Genomic DNA, 15,262 nt, shown 5'->3' with positions numbered 1-15,262 from the left:
TCCTAATGGGACCAAATTGAGTTGAATTAGGCTAAATTTGGCTAAGGTTGGGCTAGACTCGAGTCCCAATTTGACTAGATTCAATTCAATTCGGGATCGAGGCGGTGCAACGAAATTAATCGTATGAAATCGGGTTCAGAATAAATATCAATTTAAATCATATCAGGTACGACACGAAGAAAACAAACCAATCGAGTCTAACTGAACACAGTTGAGTCTGATTCGGCTCGAGTCGGATCGATTCGAGCTCGAATTGGGCTCAACGGGATTCGATTAAATCGATTGAAAGGGCTCGAGCACATTCGAGCCAAAATCGAGGTCAACAATAGTTCCTGAATCATTCACCTTATTTTTGAAGACCCATTTTGTTCCAACAACACTTCGTTCTTTAGGTCTCTTAACTAACTCCCAAACATTATTCCTGGTAAATTGGTTTAGCTCTTCTTGCATTGCTAGAATCCAGAATTCATCTCCTAAGGCTTGATCTATACTTGTAGGTTCTATCACAGAGATGAATGTTGAATGGATAACATCTTTACAAAGTCCACGCCTAGTCTTTACACCTTCTGCTGGGTCTCCTAAAATTAACTCTTTAGGATGACTAGAAGAATATCTCCATTCTCTAGGCATATCTTCTTGAGGTTCTTCCCTTTCTCCTAAGGTCATAGTCTCTACTCCTTGAATTGCCTCTATTTCATCATCTTCACTTCTATATCCAGAGGGCTTATCTGATTCATCAAACACCACATGGGTGGACTCTTCTACTACTAGGCTCCTCTTGTTAAAGATCCTATAGGCCTTACCTACAGAAGAATATCCTAAGAAGACACCCTCATCAACTTGGGATCAAATTTTCCGAAGGGATGTTTACCATTATTCAAGATGAAGCACTTGCACCCAAAGACATGTAAATGTGAAAGGTTTGGTGTCCTATCATTAAGGAGTTCATATGGAGTTTTATTCAGCTTCGATCTAATGTTTACTCTGTTTAAAACATAACAAGCTGTGTTGACTGCTTCTGCCCAAAAGTATCTAGGAAGGGTATACTCCGCTAACATTGCCCCAGTAGCTTCTACAAAAGTTCTATTCTTCCTTTCTGCTATATCATTTTGTTGGGGTGTTCTAGGGGATGAGAAATTGAGTTCTATTCCTATCTCTTGATAGAATGACTCAAACCTATCATTTTGGAACTCTCCACCATGATCGCTATGGATTGTTGATATTTCACAACCTAATTTTTGTTGAATCCATGTGGAGAATACTTTAAATTCCTCAAAAGACTCATTTTTGTGTGCTAGGAATCTTACCCAAGTAAATCTAGTAAAGTCATCTACAATCACAAATCCATAATTTTTTCCACCTAGGCTAGCTGTTCAAACAGGTCCAAAGAAGTCCGTGTGTAGGATTTCTAGTGGCCTAGCGGTGATCACATCTTTAATTAAGTGAAATGATGTTTTGACTTGTTTTCCTAGTTGGCAAGCATCACATAAATGATCTTTTGTGAAATCTAACTTAGGTACGCCTAACTAGGTTTTTCTGAGTGATGTTTCTAAGAGTTTTCATACTAGCATGGCATAGTCTCCTATGCCATAGCCATGAGTCATCAACTTTTATTTTCAAACAAAATGAATTTGAGCTATCAATGCAATCAAGGTCTAACATGTAAACATTGTTCATTCGTTTTCCTTCTAAAACTAGTTTATCAAATAAACTAATCAGGTATTTATCAGATAGAAATTTAATATCAAAACCTTTGTCACACAGTTAACTAATACTAAGTAAATTATGTTTCAAACCATCAACTAGTAAGACATTTTCAATTAAAAAATTTTTAGCATTACCAATAATACCTAAGCCTATCACCTTCCTGGTAGTGTTGTCTCCCAACGTTACTTTGCCTCCAATTTTGGTCTCCAGTAGGATGAACTATTTCATATCTCCAGTCATGTGTCATGAGCAGCCACTATCTAGGTACCACATGCTCTCACTAAGTCTTTTGTGAGAGCACCCCTACAATTTCATTCAAAGATTAGTTTTGGGAACCCAAGTGAGTTTGGGTTCCTCCTTATGGTTGTATGAATGAGATGTATGCATGTTATGTTGTGATGGATACAGTTTAGGTCTCCACACTAAGTGTGTCCTACGGTGAATTGTGCATGTGCGAGCTATGTGACCTAGCATGCCATAAGAGAAGCACCTAACACCAGGAAATGGGTTTACTAACCCATGTGGGTGATGGTGCCTCTTCCTAAAGTGGTGTGATGCATGCTATGTTGGGGGTTGACTAGGTTGGGCTAATGTGGGTGATGCAATTTTTTATTCTAGTTCTTTGATTCTTTCTTTAAATGTATTATTTTGATATGTCAATCCATGAATTCCCTTTCCAACAAATGCTCACTATGATCTATCTCCCATGCAACTTTCTCTAGTTTTTCAAACTCAACTTTTAGTTCAACATGCATTGTTTTCAAGGATTCATGCGCTTCTTTAATTTCAATATGCTTCTTATTTAACGCATCATACTCATCAAGAAGTAGCATATAATATCTATCTAAATCAGAGTTCTCCTTAAACAAGTTAGCATGCTCAGTTTGTAAAGACCTAAATTCAATATTAAGTTTAGCATGCATCTTTTTCAACTTCCTATACGAGTCATGAATATTCTAAGAAATAAGTAATAATTATTCATATGAAAGTTGACATACCTCATCCTGATCCAATTGATCAAGGTTGTCATTAGCCATAAGACACAAATTTGTTACGTCCTCCTCTGCTTCTTCTTCTGATGATTCTGAGGCAGAGTCAGCCCAAAAAGCTTTATATGTCTTTGTCTTTCCTTTCTTGTATTTTGCTTTGTCATCTCCTTTCTCCTTTGCTGGTTGACTCTTCAGATTGGGGCAATCGGCTCGAAGGTGACCTAGCTTCCTGCATTCAAAATAAATTGTATCATATGAAACCTTATTGGACCTTGAGCTCTTACCTTTGTTCCAGCTATTCTGATGACGCTTTTGTTTTCTTTTCAGGAAATTTTTGAACTGTCGGGTCATCAGTGCTATCTCATCCTCTTCCTCCCCTACAGAGCTTTCACTTTCTGAGTTGCTAGCTTTTAATGCCACCATCCGCTCCTTTTTCTTTTCACCTGTATCACTTTGCCTTTGGCTCACTCCTTGCTCGTATGCAACGACTGACCTAAGGAGGTTATCAATAGAATAAATATTAAGGTCTTTGGACTCAGTGATGGCAATTATCTTAGCATCATAGGAACTAGGTAAGCATCTAAGAATTTTATTCACTTTCTTAGAATTTGAAATTTCTCTACCTAATGCATGCAAGGATGTCACGATTTGGGTGAACCTAGTGTACATGTCAGAAATTGTTTTGTTAGGTTTCATACGGAATAATTCATAATCATGCAGTAGAATGTTAAGCCTAGACTGTTTTACTTCATTTGTTCCTTCGTATATAATGCACAGTCTATCCCAAATCTCCTTACCATAAACACAGGTAGATACTCTCATATAGTCCTCAGATTTCAATGCACAAAAAAAAAACAGTTTAAGCACTTAGCATTCAGTTGGGCTAAATCCCTATCCTCATTGCTCCATTCATTAAAAGGTACAAGAGTTTTCAAACCATTAACAATTTTAAACGGTGCAACATATCCATCATTTACTAACATCCACATGCGATAATCTATAGACTGCAAAAATGTACACATTCTAATTTTCCAGAAATCAAACGGAATGTTATCAAAAAGTAGTGGACGAGTTATTGAATAACCCTCTGCAGTGTTACGATTACCAAAATTCGACATGATCATTTTTTTTCAAGGTTTTCTAAAACACTATTTTTTAAAAAACAAGCTCTGATACTAATTGAAATCACTAAATGACAAGAGGGGGGTGAATCGTGAAAAACTTTTTCTCAAAAAAAAGTAACCCTAAACAGGAGTTCTAATCTTTTATTTATTTTTGAAATTTGACAACAAAAACTTAAACAAATTTTCTTTCACAAATTTCACCACGCAATAATTATGAAAAATTAAGTGCAAGTAAAAGTAAATGAAGATAAGGAAAAAATACACCAAGATTTTTATAGTGGTTCGGTCAAACAATGACCTACGTCCACTCCCCGGAGTCCTCCACTCCGGGATTTTCACTACAAGCAATAGCTCTCCTTTAGCCCCCCTTGGCAAGGCGGAGAAGCCTTTACAATACTCCCTTTCACCAACTCGGCATGGCGGAGTGCCAAACTCAGTTTTCACCCTCCTGGCGATGGCAGAGAACCTTCTCCTTTTTCTCACTCCTGGAGAAGACAGAGTACCTCGAGGTCACAGATGTAGAAGAGCCTTTCCCTTGGAGATTCTCCCACAAATTCTTCTAGGGCCATAGGAGGAACAAGATGCAGCAAGTTTGGAGCAACCGTGTGATCTCCCTCTCACCTCTTCTACCTCACAACGCTCACCTTCACCTTCCTCTCTCAAAACCCTAAGGAACTTCTCAAGAGCTCTCTCCCATAAGAATCCCTCTCTAACCCCTTTCTCCCTCTCTGTAATTCTTACTAAAAGAAGACGAGATTAACACATAAAATAAGCTCCAAAATCCCTCTGATTTCAAAAGTAGACTTTAATGTTCGTACAGTATGATTCCACATCGTACAGTACGATCTTCATAAATAAACTTCATCCTGGTACGAAGATGTACAAACAGTTAAAAAATGATTCGTACTGTATGATATAATATCGTACGGTACGATCAATAAAATATTATTTGTATAGGACGATGGTCTGGACGATCAAATGTCATCTCTGTTCATCATATGGTACGATTACTATCGTACAGTACGATGTTCAAAATATAATTAGGCCTAGATTTCATGCACTAATCACGGGTTAATTTAAGTAAGTATTTAAAATAAATCGTACAGTACGAAAATGTTTGTATAGTACAAACGGCGCAAAATCACTTACTTAAACTAAACTACGGCTAGGGTTTTGGATCTAAACATATCGTACAGTACAAAATATATTCGTACAGTACGATCTATTCATAGAATCGTCCACATAGCTCGGATCGTACGATACGAATTCAAATCGTACAGTACGATCTCCAGAGAAGAAATTCTTTTACATTTTACATTTAAAAACAAACTCTCCCCCTGTGTGTGTGCATGGTTGCTCATACTCTTATGCATTTTGTGGTTAGACTCAAGAAAATAAAAATACAATAAATAGAAAAATACAATATCTGACTCATACTCCTAATCTACCCGTTCTTGAGTCTTCCTTTCGTCTTGAGTCACTTGCGATCTTCCTGAAATGTTAGTACTCAAGGATAATAGCAAATAAAATAATATCCAATGAAAAGTTGTTTCAAAACAATCGTTATTTGGCATCATCAAAATCTCAAACTTGGGGTCATGGGTTGCAACATAACCATGTTTGTACGGGACGATCTAGTCAGTTATACTCCTAAAAGAGCAATGAAACAAATAGAGCAGGTGAAAATTTTTCTAAGTCCTGATCGTCCAGATGATTCTAACCCATTCGTCCCAGGATGATTTCCTCTGGACTTATTCTTTGAACTATTTATCCAGACGAACTAACCCATTCGTCCCCGAATGATGTGCTCTAGACTTATGCTTTGAACTATTCGTCTAGATGATTTAACCCATTCGTCCTAGGATGATATCCTCTGGACTTGTGCTATAAACTATTCATCCATACGAACTAACCCATTCATCCCCGGATGATGTCCTCTGGACTTGTGCTTTGAATTATTCGTCTAGACGATTTAACCCATACATCCCAAGATGATGTCCTCTGGACTTGTGCTCTTGAACTATTCGTCCAAACAAACTAACCTATTCGTCCCAGCATGATGTCATCTATTCTTTGAACTTGTGGTCCGTCCTGTATTTTTGTTCCAACAAACCTTGGAATAATTATTCGTACCAAACGAACCATGTTCGTATGGGATGATGATCGGGTACGAAGGCAGTTCTTACCAATGTACATTGAGTTCATACGCAATAGTTTTTACACTATTTGTACGTACAAAATGAGATCGTACGGGACGATCAAAAACGTATAAATTTGAAAAATTATAATTTTTAGAAATTTTTTGTGTCTTTCTTATAAAAGGTCCACTTAAAACTGTCATAAAATCTTTTTGTCATTTGGTCTTCGTGCATACTGAAGGAAAATTCAAGGAGAGAGTGAGAGAGAGTGTTTGAAGGAGAGTTCTTACTACTGGAGCGTGAAGAGTTCACTTGGTTACTCAAAGAAAAGGATCTCTGTTTGTTATTTATGATTACTTCACTCTTTTCTCTTGTCCTTCTACATTTCTTGTGAGAAGATCTTTCAAGGAGATTCGGTTCTCTGCCGACACTTGAGAAGTGTGAACAGTAAAAGGTTCTCTGCCTACACTTGGAGAGTGTTAATAGCCGAAGGTTCTCTGCCTACACTTGGAGAGTGTTAACAGCCGAAGGTTCTCTGCCTACACTTGGAGAATGAGTGTGAACAGCTGACGGTTCTCTGCCGACACTTAGAGGTTGTAAAAGGACGACGGTTCTCTACCACACCGGGAAGTGGTGGAAGAGTGTTTTTGTGAAGGCTTATCCTCCTTGCTATGGGGAAAAAAAGGAGAGACACTTGTGGTAATAGTGCAATACCTAAAGTGGGAGACTTCATGGAGTGGATACAGGTTGTGTTTGACCGAACCACTATATATCTTGTGTCTTTATTTTTTATTGCTTTTTTTTCTTTCTATTTTTTTTTATGTGGTTGAAAAATGATTTTTAAAAAATCACTAAATTTAAATCAGTTTAAGAGGAATTTTTTTAATTACAAATTCACCCCCCCCCACCCCTTGGTTAGCCGTTGGAACATAAGCTTAGGTCTAACAACCTAATTCATAATTAATAAGTTTCAACATGGTTAGCCTTGGGAGAATAGCTTAAGCTTAACAACATAATCTAGTTTTAACACTTTTTTATGCTTTTTGACTTTATATTATTATTATGTTCAATTTTTATTATATATTTATAAATAATTATCATTATTATAATATTTAAATGTAATAAATATTTATTATGTCATCCAGTTCGACCCCAGTTAAACCATCAAACTGCTAACCTATTCTTTTTCTGATTCATTGATCGATCCAATTTTCAAAGCCTTGGTTTGACATGTATCATATTATACAATGTATTTAAATTTGTCTAAATTAATCTTATAATTATGGAATGAATTTAGATTAATTGATCTAGTCAGATCATACAATATGATGAGACCAATCATGTTGTACGACTCGATTCCTACATGGGATGATAATTAAATCATCTTCACTCATACTAGATGGTAATCTAAGTCTTTTGAAATAATAGTACTAAATGATGCTCTAAATCATCATGGATAAAAAGCTCAATTCCTTGAACTGATCATACAACACTTAACTCTTCGTATAGTACTAACAAGAGTACTTTGAACTAACCATATACGATAATCCATGGTCATATTGGATAATTAAATTAGCCAGAATTGAATTTAGGGCTTTTTGTGAAGCCTCGTATTTAATCTCTCTCATAGACTTGTTTTAAAAAAAAATTCTTGGCTGCTAAGTGTTCTTGAGAGGGAGCTTTGAGAAGAAGTTCTAGGAGAGCTTTGGGAAGAAGAGGGAGAGCTTGCATGTGATGAAGAAATAGTGTGAGAGGATTAAATGATTGCTCCAAGCAAGTGACTTTTCTTGTTCCTCCAAGTGTCTGTCTAGATTTCTTGGGTGGCTCCGAGGAGAAATTCTTCAGCTCAAGAACATGGTTCTCTGTCATCACCATAAGGGTGAGAAAGGAGTTAAAGGTACTATGCCTTCTCTAGGATGGATAAAAAGAATGAAGGTCCGTTGAAGAATTTCTCCTTGAAGAACACTCCTTCTACTAGGGGGAAACTTATGCAAAGGCAACCACATAATAATCTTCAAATGGTTAGTGAGATTAAAACCATTATTGGAGGCCCCTTACTGTATAGTCAAATCTTATTTACAGTAAATGAAGAGTTGACACCAAAGAAGTCTCATATTGATCGCTCCATTACTTTTGACAATTTTAATTTAAAGAGAGTAAAAATCCCTCATCAAGATTGACTCATAATTAATGCAAGAATATGCGACCCATGTTATACTATAAAAAGAATTTTAGAGGAAATTTGTAGTTCTATGGATGTCTTGTTCTAGTTTAGTGTTCTCAACATGAAGCTCTCTAAAGAGAAATTTTATCCCACCAAAGGACCACTATATGGGTTTAATAATAGACTTGTATGAGTAAAAGGAACAATTAGCTTATAGGTCATACTCAGAGAATTTCCTTGACAAGCCACTCACATGATCCAATTTATTGTGGTAAAGTTTGATTCAGCCTATAACAATATTTTGGGAGACCCCTTCATTCAATCTTTGGGATTTTTGCCTCCATCCTTCATCTCAAACTAAATTTTTTTACCCCTATTGGGATTAGTATGGTGCGAGGAGATCAACAAGTGGCACAATCATATTATTTTAGGTAGGCTCAACCTCGCCCCTTAGTCACTTTAAGTATTAAGGACATTGAGCTTTGGAATGAAGATATCCCTCTAAGTGCTTCTCTTAAGGAAGACCTCACTTTTTTATATATATCGGATAAGAACCCCTAAAAAATTGTACATATTGGGTCCCTACTCTTAGACGAAGAAAAAGAAAAGTATGTAGATTTTCTATATAGGAATCATGATATTTTTTCATGAAGTACACCTAATATGCTTAGAATAACCCTGAAGTAATCGTGTCCCTTAATGTAAACCTAATATGGAAGCTAATTATCAAGAAGAAACTAAACTTTGTTTCAAATAGTTAGTAAGCAATCAAATAGGAAGTAGATAAACTCCTAGAGGCTAGATTTATATGGGATGTACACTATCCCGCGTGGTTAGCAAATGTCATTATGGTATAGAAAGTTGGTGGAGCTTGGAGAATGTGTGTGGATTAAATGGACCTAAATAAAGCCTACTCGAAGGATATATTTTTTGCTCGATACTACATCCGGATACCAAATATTGAGCTTCATGGATGCTTGGAAAAATTAAATAAAAATGGAACTTGTGGATGAGGAGGTGACAGCATTTCAATTAGATAAAAGGTTATATTTTTTACCTGGTTATATCATTCAGGCTCAAAAATGTTGAAGCCACATATCATTTCCTCATGAAAAAGCTTTTCAAGACCTTATTGGGTACACTATAAAATTATATGTCGATAATATATTGGTAAAAGGTCTTGAAAAATCACAATATATCTCTGACATAGAATAGTGTTTCCATCTTTTGTGATGCTATAACATGAGACTCAACTCTGCCAAATATGCTTTTGGAGTTGTTTTAAAAAATTCTTAAGTTTCAAGGTGACCCACCAATGGATTGAGGTTAATCCTGAAAAAATTAAGGCACTAAGAGATATGGTGCCCCCAAGGAATATCAGGAAAGCTCAAAAATTGAACTAAAGGATCGCCAAATTATCTTATTTTTTGGCCTGCTCAAGGGAAAAATATTTTCCTTTATGATATTGAGAGGTACTCGTAGCTTAAGGTTATAATAGGCTGATAAATTTTAAGAAGCTTTTAAACAGCTACAAAAGTATTTGGCACCACCACCAATTCTTTTTAAACCAATACCGGGAGAAAAATTATTCATATACCTGGTTGTTTCTACTTACGTTATCAGCTTGGTCTTGGTTTACGAGGACATGATTTTATAATGTCCCATTTATTATGTTAGTAAGATCTTCTTCAAAATAAAGGAATGTTATCCACTAGCAAATAATATAATATTGACATTAGTTTATTCAACTAGGAAACTATGTCCTTAGTTTCAAGCTCATATAATTGGGATCTATAAAAATCTCCTATTGAAAAATATCATTCAAAAGTCAGAAGCATCTAGCAGATTAATCAAGTGGTCAGTGAAATTAGGAGAGTTTACATCCAATACTTTCCTAGGCCCAACATCAAACCTCAAGCACTTGCAAAATTTTTTATCGATTGTACCATCCCTACATCTAACGAGCCATCGACTACTTCTCCTTCTCCCCTATGCTGGACATTATATGTTGATGAAACTTATGAAAGTTCTAGCATCGGTGAGAATTTTGTTAATCTCATCACAACAAGTAACCCTTGAATATGGGCTTCGATTTAAGTTCCCTACAATGAACAATAATGCAGAGTATGATTCCATCATTATTAGGTTAAAGCTTGCTATGAAGAACAGAATGTTATGATTCACACCAATTCACAATTGGTCGTCTCTCAAGTGGAGAGAAATTAAACACCCACAACCCTTATCTGGCCCAGTATTGTAGTATGGTAAAGTCACTCTTGGCCCGTATAAAAGAGCATTAAATTGTTCATGTTCTCTGAGAGTAAAATGCATGAGCAATTGCTCTCTCTAAACTTGCTACAACAATAATTTGGGACATCTTTAAGATGAAGTGTATCGAGGAGATATACTTCCTGAGTATCTAAGGTCTGTGGATCGTACAATCAATCGAAGAACCAAGAGGGGCTTCTTAGATCAATCTTATCTTACCCTTTTTGTAAGATGGTGTGCTCTCTGAAGATTCAAAAGTTTCCACACAACTTTAGAGGCAGGTAGTAAACTTCACTATTATTGGTGAAGAGTTACACAAATGAGCCTTCATTGGACCATACCTTAACTGACTTCCACCTTTAGAAGCTGATTATGTACTTTAAAAAGTTCATTCAAGAGTATGCTCGATAGCATCTAAGAGGAAGTACACTAGCTTATAAAATTATAATACAAGGGTTTTATTGGCCCATAGTAAAATAATACGCACTTGAACTCACTCAAAAGTGTGAAAACTCTCAATTTCATTCCAATCTCACCCATGTGCATGCTATAGAGCTTTCATTACTCCAAAGCCCATGACCTTTTGCACAATGGGGAATTAATATAATGGGACATTTTCCTATAGCCACCAAACAATAAAAATTCATCATCCTAGCTATAGAAAATAATTTACCAATGGGTAGAGATAGAATTTCCATAGAAACTAATACCAAATAATTCTTATGGAAATATATCATCTGTCATTTTTGCATTCCTGCAAGGATCGTCATTTATAATGGGACTCAATTCAATAGAAAAATCTTTACATATTGTTTTAAGAAATTTCATATCCAACTAATGCATACAGTTGTAGCGCAACCCTAAGAAAATAGACAGATAACAAGGGTTACAAACCGAATAATATAGAAAGGGTTGAACATATGCCCAGGGAAGGTTGTAGAACAATGGGTTGAAGAACTCCCAAATATCCTCTGAGCTTACCATACCACCACCAGAACTCCAACATGATAAACCTTATATAACATTTACTTTGGTATAGAAGTAGTCAAACCAATCAATATTGGAGTTCTAAGTCATAGGGTTTAAACTTTTGACTTCAATAACAATGAGAAGTTCATAAATAGCATGGAACTTTTCTCAGAAGCAAGTGATTTAACCTTACTCAGAGTTATTGCATGCCACCAAAGAATTGTCAGTCACTACAATCGAAGGATGAAACCTCAATGTATCTCATTCGGAGAACTAGTTCTGTGTATCATTGAGGTAGTAGGAAAAAGCCCCAATACAATAAACTCTCTTTCCTCTTGGAAAGTCCTTATTTGGTGGCAACCATGGTCATGCCCAGTACCTTAAAGATAAAGGATGTTGATGAAAAGATGCTCCCTCAAACTTGGAACATTGAAAATATTTGCAAGTATTATCAGTAGGTGATGATAATTATAACAGCCTCAACTCTTAACCCTCAAGATAATGTCCGCTTTGGTCTAAGAGCCTCATTATTTTTTCATGTTGGTGTAACTTCCAGTAGGTTACCCATCCTAGAATTGCTCTGTGATGAGCATGCTTAACTGCAGAGTTTCTTACAAAAATTCTACCCAATACACTAAAAGGCATCTCAATGTTTAAGAGTTAGCTTTCTTTTACTTACAATCTCCCCCACTTAAATAACTATTGTCCTCATCAGCATCTGTATCCTAGAATCATCCATGAGGCAGATAGGACTCTAGAGGTGGCCCCTATAAGTTTAAGTGTTGGCTCCCATCATGTAGTATTTTATCTCATACAGGGTTTAAGATGTGTCTCCCATGGCATATCAATTTGTCTTGTATGGCACTTAACTCCCATCTTTCAGCTAATGTATTTCTCTGATATCATTTGTAATAGCTCAAACTCTTAACTATCGAGATATTATCTTCTTTGGCCTGAGAGCCTCATGATTTTGTCTTGTTGGTGTAGCTTCTCAGTAGGTCACCCATCCCAAAATTTCTTTGGGATGAACATGCTTAACTATAAAGTTTCTTACAGAAATTATAGCCATTACACTAAAAGGCAACTTGATATTTAAGAGTTAGCTTTCTTTTATTTAAGGGGTTTCATAATAATATTGCTTGCCTTATGTCATGCATTTCATGTAAGTTGAATGTTGTGTAGTCCTTGTATCAATGTACCCCTTTCATATTGAGTGTTATGCAACTCTTACATCCCTAAGTTATACCAGGGAACTATTGTATTATCTTATATAATGTAGTGATATGTTGTTTATTTTTTATTAATATTATCTTCTTGTTCAAAAAGATCATAACAATAACCTAAAGCAAATAATAAATTTTAATATTATATAATTGATTTGAGAAATATACAATCTTCATTATATCTTGATAATTGGACCAAATGGATTTGATCTTACTTCTTCTATACAAGTTAATTCCATCAAGTAATATTTTGACTAACAATCTCAAATAAGTAAAACATCATAGGATGATGTCTATCACATTCACTCAAGATGAATGAGTTGACTAAAATATTTTATATCCTTCAACTTGAAATAAAATAAAAACCATCAAATAAGTTTTTTATATATAAGAAAAAGACAATATCAATAACTCTGTTATATCACAAAAAAGATCACATATATAAGAACATCAACTTTTGATACATACAACAATCACAAATAAAGATATAGGGGTACAACCAATAATAAAGAAATATTACACAATCTCAACATCATCATCCTTGCTGGCAAGCACCATTCTCAACTCACGTTTAATATCATCATCACCTAAGTCTAAAGGGGAATCATCAAAAGCCTGGCTAGGTAGGTGTCTATCACAATCCAAGATCTACATTGAAAGAATTATATATATATATCTTTCATTTTAATCATTTAACTAGAGTTTACCAATGAACAGAGAAAATAAATATGATTGCATTTTTTTTTTGTCTGAAATCTCATATTATAACATCCTTATTATTTCTTAAAAACATGTAAAATCACGTAACAAGCACATAGCCTAACAAATAACTAAAATCAATGGAAGATAAAAGAGAATAATATGTTATAAACTATATAAAAAATATGTGCATTAATGTCTATACTAATTATGTTTATCAATTTATCCTTCTAAAGTTCATCACAACTCAATAAATTACATCATTAGTCATAGTATCAGTAACAGTCAATAGTACTAATGAAAATAATAATATTATTATCATGATTAATATTATTAAATGGTGTTAATGGCAATAAATAGTTTTAATATCAGTATAGTGTTCGTAGTAGTGTTGGTATCAGTATTCAAATATTCAATGAGTGTTTTTTAATGGTATCTCGCTCCTGCACTTATAATTACCAATCAATCTCACCTTATAACTCCCAATTAATGTACTCCTTATAACTCCCCCCATGAATCACATGAATCAGTCATCATGACTCCTTATAACTCCCAATCAATCTCTATCTCATGACTCTAAATTAATAAATCTTGTAGATCAGTAAAGTATTATGTGAAGTTATCATATCATGTATCTGATATCATTCAATATTTTATTTAATAAAATCATATCAAATCATTAAGAATATTAGGATATAATATATTTTTGGCAGATTTAGGAAGATAAAATTTGTATAAATCAAATTTGAAAGAATTATATATTTATCATTTTTAAAATATAATAAGACTTCTATAAATCATCTTTATAAATAATAACCAGTGAAAGTAACTAGTAATTACATACCTCAAAAAATTTCACTATATTCATCTTCTCAAAATTAATGTACAATAGTCAAGAAATTAGTAAATCACTAATCTATCACAAGCTCCTAACTACAAAAGAATAAAAAAATGCATAGCAAAATCTAAAAAAACCTGAAAACCTAAGGATCTCTAACAATCTCACTTTAACTACTCTTCCACTTCCCTAACTTAAAATCATAAAAATTTAAAAACTGGACCAGACCAGTCGGTTCGATCGGTTCAACCGTGAACCGATAATATGACTGGTCTGGTTCAGTCTTAAAACTGCCTCTACAATGAACCAGACTAAACTGGCTAGAACCATCGGTTCAACCGGCAAATTGATGAACCATCCACGGTTATTTTGAACCGGTCGGTTCAAATTCCAAAAAAATTAAATATTTTTTAATAAATAAATTAACATATATTTAAAATTTTTAATTAATAATAATATATCTTTTATTATAAACATTTATCTCCAAACTATTTTGAAGCATTTTACATGGAGTGGTGGTACCATATGAGCTCTTAACACAAAGAAACTCAAAATGCTATATATTCACTAGCAAGAAAGTCTTTAATAGTGATGTGGGACTAAAGAAAAGAGTTAAGATGTAAATAAACTCATAACAAATATAATGCATATAAAAACTATTTTAAATAAAATTTTTAATTAATTATTTTTTATGTAAATGATACTTATTTATTAGTTAATAATAATATTTATTTAATTTATATACTAATAAAAATAAATTAATAATTTTATGTATTTAATTATTTATTAATTATTTAAGATATAAATTTATAAAGAAATTTGGTATACAACATAACTTGTAAAATATATTTAATCATATAATATAAAATAAGAATAATTTATATTAAATTTATTACTTATGTTAAATTAAATTTATATTAAATAATGTATTTATATTAAATTATATGGTTAGATGTAAATTTAATTTAAATTTAAAATTTGAAAAAGATTTAAAATTAAAATTATCATATTTTTATAAGTGTAAAATTCTTATAATTATGAGATTTGATTTTTTTTTCTTTTATGTGAGATTTTAAAATAATTCTTTTACTTAATTATATAAATTTTATGTTTCATTTTTTTTAATTAATATTTTTTGTTTCA

Source organism: Dendrobium catenatum, unplaced genomic scaffold, assembly GCF_001605985.2.
Source record: "Dendrobium catenatum unplaced genomic scaffold, ASM160598v2 fragScaff_scaffold_879, whole genome shotgun sequence".
Classification (NCBI taxonomy): Eukaryota; Viridiplantae; Streptophyta; class Magnoliopsida; order Asparagales; family Orchidaceae; genus Dendrobium; species Dendrobium catenatum.
This window is presented reverse-complemented; position numbering follows the sequence as displayed.